The following is a 14,767-nucleotide window of genomic DNA, read 5'->3' as shown; positions in this document are numbered from 1 at the left end:
ATACGCTAAAAGCATGAAGTGAATTGAGAGAGTGCCTTTTTAGAACAGTTTTAGGCTGCAACAACCTACTTAGATTTCTTCAACTGGGAATGCTTTTTGATGTTTTAATCCAGTATATTTTTGTGTTTTTTTGCTTACGACAGACAAACACCAATGACTGAAGATGATATGTAGGTCTAAGGAAAAAAATTAAAAAATCCGTCTTCCCTCTTGTTTTATAGAGTGCAGACCATAAAGTCGTCTTGATGCTTGTATCCTTCGCAGCCAACCTGTAACGTTGGTTTATGATTCTGAGTGGCCTTCACTTCAGGCACCTCAGGCCGTGCCGTAGAGAGATTTCATCATTTAAAACTTTGAACGGATTTATCTACACAGTTTATGGAAGTGCATAGCAAAAACAGTGCCGATAACTGATTGCTTGTCCTTCATTAACAGAGTTGTTGGTTAATGCGCTACTAAGGATCAGCAAATATACACACGCACACACACGCATGCACATGCACACGCACACCCCCACACACGCACACACACACGCACACACCCACGCACATGCACGCACACACACACACTAACGTTGGTAGAGTTGCACCCCATCTGATAGCTGTCCAGGCTCCCGTTCTCTTCAGGGTTGTCTGAGGTTATGTACACTTCCACACATTGTCAGTCCTTCCTATTCTCTCTGACACTTGCTGTGTTTCTGGTCTGTATAACTGCGATGTGACAGCTTTGGTCTGGTTTGCATTATCCCTCTATTTGCTGTATTCCCCAGTATGTGACCACCAAAAGGCCTTTCAGGTTTTATTTAGCACAACAGGATAATTCAAACTGTGTTGTTACCAGATTTATCAAGATGCACACGTAATGTTGTTCACTTCTTAATGCTTTGGAATTAGTTTTATTCACACTTCTTCCCACCAGCAGCACACTAACGAACGAATCCACACAAAGGTTGAGTTTCAGAATAGAACTGAGTCATCCAACCACAGATGACCACCAGCAAACATGTCTTTTAAACCTTTATAGTGCTGCGTGCCAAAACACCTTAAACTGATTTTTCTCAATCAGTTTAAGGTGATTCAGAAACAATGAGAGCATGCATATTCAGTTTTAAAGCTGGACTTTCAAATGAATAAAAAAATGTATTTAAAACCCAACAACACTGAAATCAGAGCTTCTGTTAATTTTAATGGTTAGGAAACTGATTTGTAATACAGCTCTGCCTATTTGTGGCTCAGTATTCGTAGATTCACCTGTTTTCTGTGCATTGTGAGTCCAAATTATTAGCAGAAACTGTGCCTTGTCACAATTTTTCTCATGGCACTTATTTATCTACAATTTTTGAAAAACAATGCAGCTTAGGAATCTGACTTACCTCAGGGCAATGCGACATAAACAATGAACGAATATGTATATTATGTTTGATTTTTGTTAGGGTCAGAAACAGTTGAAACTGGACCCCCCAGTGTAGAATAGCATAATTATCATTTTATCCCCAGAAAAGTGAAATGTTTTTAAGGATGAAAACACACACATATATGGACAGTCTGCTCCTGCTGCTGATGCTTGAACAGTTCAAAAGCTAAGCTAATGCTAGTATGTCTATTGTCTGTTTAATTACGACTCAGTTCTGCTCACAACGTTTCAGTGCCGTTGCGCTTAATCATACGCGGAGAAGACTTGCATCACTTTGTCCTCCTGCTTCATAAACTTAGCACGTTACTTTGAACGGTGGAGCTTTCCTGAAGCGCCCTGCTGTCACTAGGCAAATCTACAGCGACCAACAGAAACAGCTGTGCTATAAAAAAAAAGGACAAGATATTTACACCTTTTGTGGAGTAGTTTTCTTTACCTTAATTTAAAACATGGAGATGGATATGTTAAAACTGCAACATTTGCAATGAATTCATAACCATATTTATTTTATTATAATGTTTTTTCAAACGTTCACAAGACATTATTATTATTCATTATATGAAGTCTTTAAAGATAACTTTGACACGTGCTAATCTGGTATTAGCATGTGTCCCGGCTAATCAAATTAAAAGAAAAAAAAAAACTTTAACAAAGACCATTCACATATGGCATTAAAACTGCATCCTGAGTGGTAAGATCACAGTTACCTGGTTTACATCCAAATAAACATGTAGCCACGTCAGAGTTTGGGCCGTCAGACGATCAAGTAACAAGACTGCTGATACTTATCGCCACAGATTCGTCTTACCGCTTGAACTACGTCATTTCGACATCAACATAGCTGAGATACATCTCTTAGTTCAGTGAAGCTATTTCATTGAGTCTATGACAGTTTACCTGTCAGATGCAACAGACACAAGATAAGAGGGACAGAGACTGTTACTCATGAAGCAGCGTTACCGTAAAACAGCTGACTGGTTGTTGTCGGAAATTTCTTAGGTTGTGTATTTGTGTGACTGAACATTCCTGAGACTGCAAACTTTGCTTTACCATCAACAAGGACTGGAAGTTACTGGGGATCAGATTGTGCCTCTACAACGCACCAAGTATGCTACTCTACACTATGTCGTGGCGCAGTGAAATCAGTAAGCTAGTGGTAGTTATCCTAGTAGTTAAATGTCAGATTAGACAGCATTGTGGCTGATTTTAGCTGCAATGAGAAACATTGTGATTATTCCTCTCCATTTTCCTGATTATCACAAACCCGTCACACCCTGTGCCCTTTCATCCCTTTACCTTCCCTTTTGTCCGATTCCTTATCAGATGAGCAATAGGGATATTGAAGGAGGGAGTGAAAAGTGGGGGTTACCTGTGCTGAGTGGCCCCACCTCTTCTCCTCTGGCCACTGAGAAGGGTAAACACAAAACCACCTTCGCTTACCTCTGCACTCTGCCTGTCAACACCACAGCTCGGTGAATGGATAGAGACAGAGAGAGTTTTTGACAAACGTGTGTGGATTGCCAGTAGAATAAAACACACAGGCTGCGTCTCCTTGGCCTACCCTTCAGTATCTGCACCGGGATAAAGGTAAAGTGCTAAAAATGTGTTTCTAGCTTTTCGACTCCTTTACATCGCTTGTCTCATTCAAATTGCTGCTACTCATTGTTCTTTTTGCCTTGAAATATATATATTTTTTGACCTCTTTATTAAAACCACCTCAACATTTGACTGTAGGTTCTGTGTCTGACCAAAGAATCTTTCAGTAAATATCTGGTATTGTTTGACTCATCCATTGTCAGGAAAAAAAAACAAAAAACAATTCAGCTACTTGCCTTAAGAAGTTTACCCGACATGCCTGTTTTACCAGCTCACTGTAGCCATGCTGATTGCAAACAAAGGCAATCAGTGATGGGAAGGGTGATCAAGGAGTCTTTGCAATGAAACCAGTGGAACCAGTGGAGTGGCATGACATGTGTGTTCAGGGTGGGGGATAAAAATAAATGCTTCAGCGACTACACAGAGAAGTCGCTTTCATTCTTCCGGTTTGCTGTTCATATAGTATGTGGACTTTTGCCCCGATGAGGTGAGCTGTGTGCTTAGTGTGTGCATGTGATCTGGATCTTCGCTCATTCGCTGCAGAAAGTGTTCAGTGCTAGAAATGCAGTGATAAATAGTTTCTTTTTAACTATATGATTTACTGTTTTTTTATGCTGGTGAAAGAAAAAAATGGGCTACATAAGCCATACCTGGAGCTCAACTTGATTTGCTGTGTTTGTCAACAGGGTGGGCCCGAATGTGAACAAAGGTCGGCTCATTTATCAGCCTAGAAGGAGGAGGAAATAAAAAAAAAAAAGGTCACAGGCAGTCAAGTTGTTGATGAATGTTTTAATCTTGCTAGTTTGTTTCACACCAGAGGGATTTATGGGATCATTTTGGGACAGGATGCCCTCCTGCTCAAAATAGAATAAAAGTCAGAACTATTTCTGAAATCAGTTTGTAATATTATTTAAAACTTCAGGGACATTCTGCGCTTTATAGAAATTGATCAACAGGCTACACAAAATAAAATTGGATATTTTAAAGAATCCATATTCTTTGCGGAAATCAACTTTGATTAGTTTGATGCAAATCAGAAAACTTTGTTTTGGATCTAAAGTTAGCGATACATGCCAATGCCAGTTTATTTTGTGTTAATTTAAAACACTAAAGAAACATATTTACGAACAGATATGCAACAGCAGCAAGTTTGTTACTGATAAAAATAACATACAAATCATCTGAAGTGTTAAGAAATAGCTTACACCAGCATCTTTCTGTAGATGTAGCAGCGACATTAGATATTATTTTCGGGTTGCTCAGCGTGTTCTGACCAACATCAAGATGTGCTACTGTTGTATTTCTTTTGGTAACTCGAAAAATCAGACTTCAGAGTACAAAGAGAAAGTTTCAGCAGCAACCCGGTAGGACGCGCCAAAGCAATTCATGATATTTTAATTTTCACTTCCTTTCTTATGTCAAATTAAGAGCCTGAAAAACAGACAATGTGTCAAGCCAAACATTTAGTTTCGCATTGTAGGCTGGTACTTTTAGCCTCCACGAGACAAACACGCATCTGCTTTGCTAGACAGTCTTCACTTTGACAAGATCAAGTGTGGTATTTTCATTGTTTAATTGTTTTAGTTTTGATTGAGAAACCGTCCCACCCCTGCTGCTTTCACTGACCTTGCTTCTGAATCAGTTCAACAACCTGAACTCTAGCATATTATAATCAATGCTAATATTTACAAAAAAAAAAGAAAAAAACAAACATAATTTTTGTTTAAAAACTTCTTTTAAAAAAAACATGTAAATGTGTCACGAGAAAAATTATGAGATATTTTTTGTTATCCACCATCAAACCTTTGAAAAAAAAAAAAGTCTCCTAAGAAGTCTGGCTTCTTTAAAGGATTTGCGCCTGTGCCACCCGTGCGCGCGGCACTCCGTGGAGTGTGACCGAAAGCCTTTATCGGGAGGGCGACACGGTCAGCATCAGGACTAATTGTTTGAAACAATGTCAGCTTTGGCCTTGAGCGGGCTAGCTGATTACCCAGAGGAATGTGTTTGTCTTAGGAAGCAAAGCCCCTAAAGCCAAAGCAGCTCTTCTGATTAGTGATGACTATGTTGCTGAATGAGAGGCTCCTCTGTTTGCAACTGTTGCCTTGAGCGTGATAAATGTAACTCCGAGGCGTCTTTGTAATAACTGTCTCAGATTTTGGCGTACGAGTCAGATTGCGGTGTTCTCTGTGACATTTGATATGAATGTGAAGGTCTTGAAAGGCAGGTTGAGCCGAGGAGGCCGGGGCTCAGATTTAAATGAAGTGGAGTCGCTGCTCTGTGCGGAAGTTAGAGCGACCTGGAGTCGGCCACCTAAAATCCTACACTATTAAGAGCTTTTTGGCTCTGATGGAGTTTTTTTTTTTTTCTTGCTAGACGCTTTTATTCATATCCTTCTCAATGTTCCCCCCCCCCCTCCAATTTATCCCCTTCTCCACCCCCGTTCGCCGTTTCTCTCTCCTCCCCGCACCCCCTTTCCTGGCTGCTTGTCTTCGAGGTTGGTTGGGCTGGAGGAATGATGGTGACAGGTACATGGACTGGAGAAAAGTAGAAACAAAAAGGAAAAAAGTGAGGAAAAGAGGGCAAAAAACGGGTAACGGAAGAGAAAACCATGAAGGGGTTCATGTTTTAGAAAATGGACTGTAGTTTAGATGATAATGTGCTCTGAAATTCCTCAGATAATGAGAATTCCTTCTTCTCAGTCAGCACTGTGACTAACTTCTCCATTGATCCTGCTGCGGTCGAGGCGCTGACAGCTGAGATCCTCTGCACGTGGACGTCATGTGTCCTGAAAGTGCGGCCGCAGGGATCACTTCTCTCTTCTCAAGTTGTTTGGACCATTTTCCTGCAGGTCACTTTGATAATCTAGCTCACCACAGAACTGACGCTGCAAAATAGACTGGATTTCTGCTGTGTGTGAAGTAGGGTCATGCTTAAAAGACATGCTCTACTCTGCAGAGATTTATTTATTTATTTTTTAATGATAATAATATCTAGTTGCGAGGGCTGCTTGATACAATTAAGCAGTTGGAGAGATTAGAAGTCTATTTTATGTTTTTAAGGGAGTTTCTGCATCAGATTGGGAGGGAAACGTTTCCAGGAAACCAAAATGTAGTCTGAGCAAGAGCAAGAGGTCATTCTGTTCTCCAGTAAATAAACAGTGAAAGTAATCTAGTCTTGTGACGCGCTACTCATTTACTTACAGTGGCTCTTAAAAAGGTACTCAGGCTTAAAAGCCAGGTCTTCGAATGAGAGATGATAAAATATTTAAAAACAGCTCGCTAGCATTTATCTTGTGTAATTCATCTGAAAATCACACTAATTTATTATAAAGGAATAAAAGGTGAGGTTGCCTAACACGTTTGCTCTTTACTGCAGCAGAGTTTTATTCATTTTCAGCATCAAGTGTTGCTGAATTCACACCGGCCATCAATCAAAATTGATTAACTTGAAACAAAGTTTAGTGGATTTGCTAATTTTGCATTCTTCCGATTAATCTGGTTTTTTAGAGAGGATGGAAAGGATCAAACGGTGGTGAAACGTCTCAGTCAGGTGAAAGTAAAAAAAAACAACAAAAAAACCCCACACACATCACTAAAACAGGAGTTTCATTTGAGATTGATAACAGTAGCAGTACAAAAAGTTGTAGAAGTGCTCAGTACTGCTTGTCTTCATGTCGCAGAAATCTCCAAATTTCTTTTTGTGTCTTGACTTTTTCTTTTCAAGGAAACATTAAGGCTAAATTTCACATGATCCTGTCAGAAAATGTCTCATTATTTGATGAAACCAAATGTGAACTTCTGGACAGCAGAACCTGAAAGTTAAAGCAGCTAACCATGTCCACAGCAAATCAGGGTGGTGGCAGCAGCATCTGGAAAACTGTTCCAGAGACGAGAATGAAAATAAAGCTATGAACGGTTATATTTACCCCCTATCAGAGGATGAAGAGGGTTTTTATTTTCAGCATCACAGTGAAAGTATATTCCCAAAGTAATAACTTCAAATAATTATAGTTGCATAGAGGAGCCACAGCTCACACCTAAATTTGACAGAAAATCTTTTGGGGGGTTTTCTGGGGAGGGTTTTCCTCACAATCTGATTGATTTGGATATTTTGTCAAATTAAAACGTGAAGCACTGCTGGACTCATACAGAACTTGAATAAAATGTTAGTTCAAGGGTGTGCTCACTTAAGCAACCAGTTTACCACACCTTTTTTTTCTAACAGATTAGCTTGTTTGTCAGCTGAATTAGGATAAATGTTACATTTTATGTCGGAAATGCTTTGAAATCCATGGTCTCCTTTTACATCACCAAAGAGCCTGACATTTTTAAAGGCAAGCGTCGATCTTTACGAGGCTTTTTACTCGGTATTTGTATTTTTGTTTATGTTGAGTACCTTGGCAGCCTTATAGCTTATAGCCCATGTTGCAGATTCCAGGATTGTTAGCCTTCAATGTTCATTGCATATGTATATACATATCTGACCCAGGCCTCTTTCAGCAACCAACTTATCTGAAGTATCAGCTTCTCCTCCTTCTCTGTGTGGTTTCTCTTGTAGTTCTTCTAAGTGATTGTGCTCTTATGAACGATGACAAAATGGCTTTAACTGTGAAAGTTAGTCTGCTGTCCTGATCAAAGACCCCTGGTAAACTTTGCATGTTCTTGTCCATAGCACAAACTATCCTCTGATAATTGGTTTAAAGGATAAATCTGATGACATTCCTTTTGTCTTGACAACAAATCCCGTGAACAGGCCAGCTTGAACAATGATCCCTCTATTGCCTTTGTGACGAAACCCCTCATTGTATTAATGCTGCTGTGCACACATGAGAGAGCCCCTGTGCAATGCTGGTATTAGTTATTTTTAGTTTGTAATAGCCAAATTACTGATCCTGATTTTTATTTATTTTTTCCTCTTCTGAAATCCGATCTAGGTCAGTTAGGTAAGTCATCAAGCATCTGCTGATTGTCTCAATCTGATACTTGAATTTTTATAGGATTTTTTTTTACAGCCCAACTATGTGCAACAAAGTTATTAAAGTCAAAGATCTCTGCATAGATTAGAATAGCTTGAAAACACTGACTGTTTTCCTCTTGGTGTTGCGGTACTTATTTTCTGCCATATATGTTGAGTCTCTTAGTTCTTTCTTCTGTTTTGCTCTTTGCATATTTTCCTTTGGTTAGTAGGTTCTTTTGTGTTCTTTTATACCAGGGAAAAAATGTGGAAGCTTTCTTTCAGCCAACTGACCTGGCAATGTGCAGCAACAGGTGGAGGAAGGGTGATTCGAGCTTCAGGCACAATGGCGTTTTCTCATTAAAAAGATTTCGTTTGGTGGTAACGCCTTAAAACCTTGACATGGGTGACTGCCTCCCTCGTTGGCAACCTCTCTTCATGGCATGTTGTTGAGGCAACCTGTGCTTAAATCCCTTTAGCCTACATGGATATTTTAGTATGTCTTGCATTAGTATGTGAAATGCCATGGACGCCCTTTTTGCAATTTTGCAGTTTCCAATTACTTTTTAGCATCTCCTCAAATGTTTGCTTAAAATTTCTCGGATAAGACGTACGGTCACGTCTGGGTTATGCTGCCCATCTCACGCTGAGCAAGAGGCAGGGTACGACCTTTTACAGGTCACCTGTCCATCACAGGACAACATAAAGACACACAGGACAAATAATCAAACACAGTCACACCTAAGGACTTCACATAAAGCGATCACTTAACCTAAAAGTATTGTGGGGAGGAAGCTGAAATACCCAATCATGCAGGGAGGGAAACTATGCAAGCTCCATTAAGAAACACTCCAGCCAGGATTTGAGGTCATAACTTCTTGCTTCAAGGCAACAGTGATACAAATTGCACCATTTTCTAGCCCAGGCCAACAGCAGTAATATCAGACAATATAGCTGAAGTTACAAATGATGGCGAAGTTCATCTAGCTTGGGTGCCATTAACCTACATAGTGCAATGTTTTCCTTACCCTTGCTCTTGGAAATGTCTTCTTAGAGTCATTCACCTGACCACCCAAATCACCTTTACCAGTGGCGATTGTTCATTCATAATAGTTCTCCACTACAGGCATGCCAGCAACACGAGTTGGCACACACATATGTAAATAAAAAAAATAAATCATAAAAGCATACTTCAGAACCAGAAACCAACGTAGGTGGTTACCCTGACACCAATCATTTGAAAATGATTTGGACCCAGACCTGCTACTGATCAAATAATTAAGTCTAAGTGCCTGTACGTTGAAGTTTTTACTTTTTTCTTTGTTTAATAGAATATCTGCATTTGTATATGCAAGAAACTTATTTTCTTGGAAGAAATTGGAAGAATTGAAATGTTTCCCTGAATCCCTAATGATTTAGTGATATAATTTATTATTTGAAGTATAATAAAAATCCATTCATATTAGTATTGGACATGGGGGAATGAACAGGGTCTAATTAGTGATTTAGTAGCCAGGTTCAGTGATTGAGTAGACAAGAACTTATTGTTTTTAGTCCATCTCCTGACTGGTTGATGAGTTTAAAGGTTAACTGTTGACCCGATGGTCTGAGGGTCCAGCTGTGCAGCCACTGGAACATCCAAAACCCTCGGAGGCGTGCAAGGCTCCCGATTGGCTCACACTAATGACTGACAGTTAATCTTTGATTTAAAGTAACTTCAGTCACTTCCCGCCTCACAATCACTAATTGTTTGAAAGGCATTACACACAAGCCCCCCCGCCCCCACACACACACACGTGCATATTTTTACAAAAAGACGGTTCACTCATACTTATGTTCTGTTTTTTAAAATATCTCTCTTCCTGGATCAGTTCAGCAAACAAAGCATCTCATGCTGCGGCAGCTTTGGTTGCACACAGAGACTTAACTCTTCATCTCCTTCTCTTCTATAACCATAGTAACGTCCCGTTTATAGTATTCATTTGTCTTTGTCTTGTAATCCGATTACATAACCTGGGTTACATGTGAGTCATTGCTGCCAAGCTCTATATATAGGTGCCAGGAACACTCCTTCAGGTGTCATGCTAATACATATGGCATTTATTTCATTGTCCAGCCGTTAATCACTGACCTTTCTGCTAATAAACACTTTCTTGTTGGGTGTTTGCTCAGTCTTTTAGGAGCCGGTCGATTTCAATGGCAGCTGAAACCGAGCACACGTCTGACCACACGTTGTCTTTCTTTCACTTTCCCTGACTCCTTCAGTTTTTTTTTTGTAGTTTTCAAACGTAGACCCTTCAAGACGATGTGTGTTTTCTCTCTCTCTCTCTCTCTCTCTCTCTCTCTCTCTCTCTCTCTCTGTCTCTCCCTATGTGCTCTCTTAGCTGCCCAGGAAGGTGTGTATTGTTTGTTTAAGTTGAGCTGCGCTAGGAACACGTTCACCGTTGTTACGTGCAGAAAGACAAAAAAAAAAAGAAGGAAAAAAAGCCCAGAGAAATTTTCAGTTTTGTGCTGACTTGACATTAACTCTGGTGATTACTCCAAGGCAGAATTTCCAAATGTCCTTTCGCTGTGGGACAAACATGAGGAAGTATTCAAACCCCTGTTTGAAGATTTCCTGCCACTTTCCCTAGATTTCTGCATCGCTAAGCAGAAAACCCTTAAACACTGTTGAAACTACGTTTCCCATCATACACCTTCACATTTTCAAATTCACCGTTCAGTTTTTTTTTTTAACAAGCTGTTTTTCTTCTCATCCAGGGGTGTGTTTTTTTTTCCATTGATAAGTGTTCACTGAAAACAAAAGCATTTCAACTCTCCAGTCAGCCGTGATGTTTAATGGGGAGCAAACTGTATAAAAAGTGTGACAGATTTTTGTAAATATCTGGCTAGTAGCTTTAAATGTAGAAGCAAAATAAATATGTAGAAACAAAATAAATAGCAAAAATAGTCCAATGAAAAATGGAAAAAATGGCACTGAGACTTGTGAAATTGGATTACTTACATATTTGATCAAGGTAGCATATTAAACATGCTCCATTGTGTCAAGATTTATTCCAAAGCAAAGTTTCTGTGAAGAGATAGATTTGATCCCTTCCCCACCTTCAAACTGAATTTTTTTGTCAGCATTTCTTACCAACTCTTCATCAGATCAAACACACCAGAGGAACAGATTGCTGTTTTTGGGAGTGTACTTAGGACAAATAAGACAAATAAAGAAAATGCAGTTAGAGAAGGGAGACAAATATTTAAAAAACAATCAGATTTTAAACAATTTGGTTTAAAGAATTTTAATCAATTTAACTTAGCTGTACTTCTAAGTCCATTTTGAAATGAATCAATATTCAATCCTCTTGAAAGCAAGCCTCCACACACATGCCTAATAGTAAGTTCCTTATAATGCTTTCATTTATAATTACTGTTTTCTCTTAATTCCTATTCTTAAGCACCTTTTCAATTCATTGGTGTTTACTTATATCCAGCTTACTCCTTTATTGTACCTCTTATGGTGTGATCTACTTAAATACAACAACAACAAAAAAAACAAAAAGGAGGATTTGCAATTTCAACTTACAAGAAAATGTTTTCCTTTTCATAGCACATGGATTACCTAAATACACTAATGTTTTTGTTTTTTTTAATCACAGTTGTGTATAAACTTTTGTGCTTTATAAAAAGGGAAATAACATATAACGTAAAAATGTTAGACTGGTATCGACCACTCACTTGCACACAGTAGTACCTGTTTTAGCTCCACCCTCATCCAGCTCTCATGGTTGCAGATTTGATTCAGTGTGTGTGTGTGTGTGGGGGTGTGTGCGTGTGTGTGTGTGTGTGTGTGTGCGTGTGCGTGTGTGTGTGTGTGCGTGGTGTGTGTGTGTGGGTGTGTGTGTGCATGTGTGTGTGTGTGTGTGTGTGTGTGTGCATGTGTGTGTGTGTGTGTGCGTGTGTGTGCCTGTGTGTCGGTGTAAAGGAGGCTGGACTCTGTGCTCAGTGCCCTGCTGTACCTGTCTCTCATGGAGGTGGACTAACACTCCCTGAGCAGGCAGCCAGGCAGCGGAGCGCTGTGGAGCAGCAGGGGTAGATATCCTCCTATCTGACCACTCTCTGCTTCTGCTTCCTCTTTTCTCTCCCACCACCATCTCTCTCTGCTAGGTCACATCTTTCTCAAGATTTTTTATTTTTTTGCTGTTCTCCACTCTCACTTCCCCCCTTCTGTTCTGTTTGTCTTTGCTTCGTGGAGCTCTGCAGTCCTTCGGTGCCAACTTTCTGAGGCTTCAAATGGAATGAGGATATTTGTTTAATGAATTATACCTCTTAATGTGTCAGACATTTAAAGGATGGCGTAGGCTTTTGTTTGCCTGACTCATTAAGTACCTTTGGTGCTGTTGATTCATGTTGTGCTTAAATTCAGCAGCGTTGTGGCTTACAGTTTAAGCATTAGTGTTGTCTTTGATCCCGTCCTGCTGATTTGTGACGCTGCTTTCCGCAGCTGCTGGGATCGACACCGCTAATCGATTGCCTCCACATGTCCATGTGTGCATACAACAAAGATATCGCCTTCCTTTGGCCTGTTTCTGTCAGTACGCCGGCTCAGGATCAGTCCTGAGCCGGCGTACTGACAGACAGTCAGATGTTTAACAGTCAGCTAAACATCTGTAGCGTTTCCTGCTCTTTCACATGTTGCAGTTTGGCTTCAGATGATACGATAATCTTGAGTAAAAACACCATGGTTACGCATTGTTGTAGTTTTAATGTGAGGTTTAAGAAGCAAAATATTATCTCTTTTTCTAGTTCTGTTTTGTTAAAGTAATAAAAATATAGCAAAATTATATCAGCTGAGATTAATAGGTTATCTGCTCAAGTAGGCTTTGGAGTTCAGCATGGCGTTACCTTGATAAGAAAGGTTGGTGATGCTACTTTAGTTTCCAAAGCATTAGCATCCATTTTTTTAACTGAAATTATTTCCAAGCAGCCAAATATTTGCTTTTCTTTTTTTTTTCCTCAGAGGAAAAAGCTTAGTTAGTTTGTTGCAACCGATGGAGGAGGGGCTGAGCTGTGTAACTCTGCTCCATAAAACCAGAGGATACGCTGGTCACTTTTCAAGGACTTTGAACCAAAGAGTAGGATAGCTTAATGGTTTTTTAAATCCATTACTTTTCAAAACCTTGATATAAACTGATACCTCTAACTGATGGCTAGTGTGAACAAGTAGAATATTTGTTGTTTGGGCAGATTATGTGGAAAAAACATCAATGACAGAAGTTATTTAATGTCAGATCTGTGGATAATTTGGATATATCTGGGCAAAAAGTATGTTTCAGCAGTAGCCAATCTAGATTCATGAAATGATCCTGAAGAAAGCCCATAAAGCCCTTCCTCTGCACTCATAAAACAATCCATTCTCCAACATAAGGGTTAATATGCAGAGAATCAGGTGCTTCTATCAATCATAAACATAAGGTAATGGCCAATCTCCTTCGCAATAACTGAAACACTTACTTCCTTAACATTTAAGTTCATAACCTTTGACCAGGCGAACTCTGTGTCTGAGCTCTGATTATGTTTAACCTGACGAGTGTTAGCCCTTTGGGAGGTTAGAGCCAGAGCTGAGAAATCTCACCTAGATCATCATAACTTTCCATAAGAGTCGTCATCTGTAAATCTTTATATCCTCTGAATAATAGGCTGTGATTTGACTGAGGTTAATTATCTACTAGGTTCTGCTGTGGGTTTCCTCCTTGCCTCTTTCATGCACTAGGACAATTTAAAATAATGAACATCCAGTGGACTTTTTGATCACAATATCTCTTTTTTTTTCAATGCATTCACTCCCATCTCAGTTTTTGGCTAGCTTTGGTTTTTTGCTACATTTTCTAGATGTGATTAGATTATAAATCCACTCTGACTATGAGATAAAGTTGTCTTTACAACTTTATCTCACTTTATCACCATCAGATCAGAGGAAGTAAGGAATAATCTTGGGTCATTGTAAGATTTTAGTGTTGTGAGAATATGCTATTTACACAGAAATTGAATACAAAAATATGTAAAGATTATTAATTTACTTTGATTTAAAACAATAAATATGCCACATCTGCTGCTAAAGTAATATTACCACTAAAGTTCAGATCATGTTTTCTATGTCATTTATATAATTGTGTTTTGATGTTTTATGCTGTGATGTAAACATAGCACGAACAGTAAATGAAGCAGAAGCTTTCAGGTGATTCCTGTGCAGAATAAAGTTACACCAGTTCAATGAGCTTCATTTTGGTAAATTAGTTTCTGATTATTACGCTCTGATCGAGTAGCTTAGCCTGCAGTCGGATGCTTGGCAGTAATGCTAATTGTATTTGGTGAACTGTAGAAATCAATTAGCATTAGCCATTGATGGTTAGCTTTTTCCACACCATGAATGTCTTTGTTCTCACAACCAGAAATATATGCAAACAGAAACAAGTTTGTTTATTAGCTGGTTTGTAATGGTCTACAGCACAATTCTTATCACAATAATATTTTTCACTTAATAATGATAATTGGGAACATTTCAGAAACATGAAGCTCCTTATCCCATTTCTACCAACAAATATATATATATATATATATATATATATATATATATATATATATATATATATATATATATATATATATATATATATATATTTTTTTTTTCTCAATGAGGAGAACTCCTGCAGTGTATTTTTTTCCCTTTGTGATGATGAAACTTCCTGTCATGCAAGGACCTCAGATGACGGCAGGCAAGTAGAAAATGACAAAATCAACAAATGATTACTGAGAG

General features: G+C 39.0%; 1 protein-coding gene across 10 annotated transcripts in view; it reads left to right on the top strand.

Moving 5' to 3' along the window:
* The window catches only part of rbm47 (RNA binding motif protein 47), a 43,214-nt gene that overhangs the window by 14,650 nt on the left and 13,797 nt on the right, over positions 1–14,767 (top strand). The window contains exon 1 of one of the 10 annotated variants that reach the window (XM_008413255.3): positions 2,338–3,000. The exons of 8 other annotated variants lie outside the window; for them this stretch is intronic. The gene's annotated coding sequence lies outside the window, so the exon portion shown is untranslated. Of the gene's footprint in view, positions 1–2,337; positions 3,001–11,952; positions 12,043–14,767 lie in introns of those variants that run through there. One more of the 10 variants, XM_008413271.3, reaches the window with a different exon arrangement.

Source organism: Poecilia reticulata, chromosome 1, assembly GCF_904066995.2.
Source record: "Poecilia reticulata chromosome 1, P_reticulata-male-v2, whole genome shotgun sequence".
In the NCBI taxonomy this organism is placed as follows: Eukaryota; Metazoa; Chordata; class Actinopteri; order Cyprinodontiformes; family Poeciliidae; genus Poecilia; species Poecilia reticulata.
The sequence above is the reverse complement of the archived record's forward strand: the minus strand, read 5'-3'. Positions and strand labels throughout refer to the sequence as shown.